Raw genomic sequence first — 2,838 nt, forward strand, 5'->3', positions numbered from 1 at the left:
ATTACCTCTCAGAGAGCAGTTTCCCCATCAGTTAAATGGGCCTCCGATATTGAGAGGGCTCAGTAATGTAGCACATGCCATGTGTCTAGCTCCGTGTGTGACAACACTCCATAAAAGGTTTCTGTGGCTGATGTTATTGATATTGGGATTAAAAATCTAGTAGCTACTGAGAAGCAGAAATCCTTTGCTGCTTCCCAGTTTCCTCCTGGTTCCTCACTGAAATCATGCAGTATGTGAACTTTTGTGTCTGGGTTCTCTTGTTTAGCAGAGTGTTCTTGGATTCTTCCAGGTTGCAGGAGGCATGAGAGTCCTTTCACAGCTGAGCACTTGCTGTAAGTCTATCTCACATTTTATTTGTCTATTCATCTGTTGATAGACATTTGGTTGTTTCTATCTCTTAGCTACTGTAAATAGTGCTGCTGTGAACATTTGTATATAAAACATTTGTTTTCTGTCACTCCTTTCAAAGTTTGTGGATATATACCTGTAAGTGAAATTGGTGGGTCAAATGTTAATTATATGTTTAATGTTTTATGTATGCAGAATGATGAAACCACATTCCATATTGATGGTACCATGTTAGATGCCCATCAGCAATGTATGAGAGTTCCAGTGTCTCCATGTATCACCAATATTTGTTATTCTCTTCTTTTGTTCTAGATATCTTGATGTATCCTTGTAATTGTGACTTGGATTTCTTTAATGAATGATAATGCAGTCATTTGTGTCTTTGGAGAAATGTTCACTCAACTTTTGTAAATTGGTTTGTCTTTCTGTTACTGACTTAAAAGTTCTTATGTTTTGGTTACCAGATCCTTAACATATTAAATGTTTTAATTTTAAATATTTTCTCCCATTTTATTTGTCTTTTTTTTATAATGATATTTGATGCACGGAAGTTTTAATTTTGATGGATTCCATTGATCTATATTTTTTTTTCATTTTTTTGTTTGTTTATTTGTCTTCAAAATTTATTGGCTGGTTTCTCAGTGGAGCTGTGACCCAAGACCACACAAAAGCCTCCCCTGGGAAGGCATGTAGCATGGCAACTTCTGCTGCCTGTGACCCCAAGCTTCTCTGGAAGAAGCTCCAGCTATAGGAACTGTATCCTGGCTCCAAACTGCATGCTTTCACATATCCTGTCGCCCAGCAGCACTCCCATGGGGATGCAGTAGTTGAACTCCAGGTGAGCGATGTTGCCCAGCCTGAGGGCGATGCCTGCTCTGTAGGACCAGTGTATGCACTTGGCCAGTTTATGAATGTGGGCTCTGGCCCCTCCCCATAGTTGAGGTTGCAGAGGTTTCCCACGTTCAGGAAAAAGTGGGTTCTGAAGGGCTCTCCAAAGCTACCTGGCCTGGCCGGAAGGGAGCAGGGTGTACAGGTGCAGGCCACCAGCACAGTAGCCCTCTCCTCCCAGGTAGTCCCCTTCACTCTGGGGCTCAATTCTGTGCATACTGAGTCTATGGACGCTGGTGGGTCCTCCGAGGTAAAACCTGTTGGTAATACTCGATGGTTTCTCACCAATGGACACCAACATTCCACCCCAGAGAGAGGCTGAGAAACCAAGTCCAACACAACCTGCTTATTCAACTGAAGCTCAAAGTCTTCTTTTAGGAAGCTCACATCCCGGCAGTGTAGCCTGCCTGTTCATGGTTAACCTTCAGCAAGGCGCCTATTGTTGGTAAGATGGAAGAATTCCCAGAGTCGATGACCATGGTGTGTGAAAGGGACAACTTCAGTGAATGCCCACTTTCTTTCTGCACCATGAAAGATGCCGTCCTGGAGAGGCAGCCAAGCTCCCGCCACACACCCTCCCACTTGACAGTTGTGGCTGCTTTTCCACATGGGAAAGCTGCACTCGGTGGACATGCCTCTGTCTGCCTCCCAAAGTGAGCTCCACGGGAACTGCCCAGTGACTTTGTACATGTTCACAGAGACTTCTCTCAAAGTTTCCAGGCTGTGGTTTGAAGAAGGCAGGCTGTAGGAAGTTTCTCTGGTTCCATAGGAAAACTGAAAAGTCACTTTTTCTGCACGTCCTAGAAGATTAGGGAGCTTGAGGCTGAATACCATGCTGCCCTCGTTGTTCCTGACCATGGTGTTGTAGCTGCCCATCAGTCTCCTTAGCTCTGTTACCTCAAAGGTGATGTCTAGCCTATTGGGCAGCACATCATCGCCTTGACATGTGTCCATAAGAACGTCCACTTGTCTAAAGATCCCTAGACGCAGCAACTTCTCACTGGCTTCGTGAGACTTCCACATCACCTCAATGAGGTTTCTAGCCTTAAAAACATCTCCAATTTCATACATGATGACGTCATCCCTAATCCTTCCAAGGCCATTGAAGTGAACATGCTGAACTATCATGTCTTTGTTTTCCAGTATTTCCTGTTTAGCTTCAGGTTCAACTTCAACAAATTCGGCTTCTTCACCTAATGCTCCAAAATCAGGTCCATTTGATTGAAGATGCTCCAAACTCTGGGTGTGCACAGTCCCCATGGCTCCCTCTCCAGTCACCGCCTTCCAGAGCTGCTCCAGCCAGACCAAGGCTTGGCTGGTGAGTGCAGAAGGAGCATCTGCAGTGGCCAAGTTGCCTGTCAGCACTCAACCTCATTGTTCATATTTTTAATGTCATATGTAAGAATTTATTGCCAAATCAAATGTCATATCTGTATTATATCCTAAGAGTTTTATGATTGTAGTTTTTATATTTAGGTCCATAATATCCACATTTCAAGTTAACTTTTGTAATTAGTGTGAGATTGGAACATAATTTCATTCTTTTCCATGTGAATATCTGGTTGTTCTAACATCTCTTGTTGAAGAGATCTATTATTTTCC

The 2,838-nt window shown here is 43.4% G+C and overlaps 1 pseudogene across 1 annotated transcript; it reads right to left on the reverse strand.

The window, feature by feature from the left end:
• Positions 1-1,093: 1,093 nt before the first annotated feature.
• Positions 1,094-2,576, reverse strand: LOC306652260 (sorting and assembly machinery component 50 homolog; annotated as a pseudogene). The gene has a single exon. The product of its transcript is annotated as a sorting and assembly machinery component 50 homolog (transcript).
• Between the last annotated feature and the right edge of the window lie 262 nt (positions 2,577-2,838).

The sequence above is a fragment of the Sciurus vulgaris genome (assembly GCF_902686455.1).
Source record: "Sciurus vulgaris genome assembly, contig: HiC_scaffold_158_arrow_ctg1, whole genome shotgun sequence".
Taxonomy (NCBI): domain Eukaryota; kingdom Metazoa; phylum Chordata; class Mammalia; order Rodentia; family Sciuridae; genus Sciurus; species Sciurus vulgaris.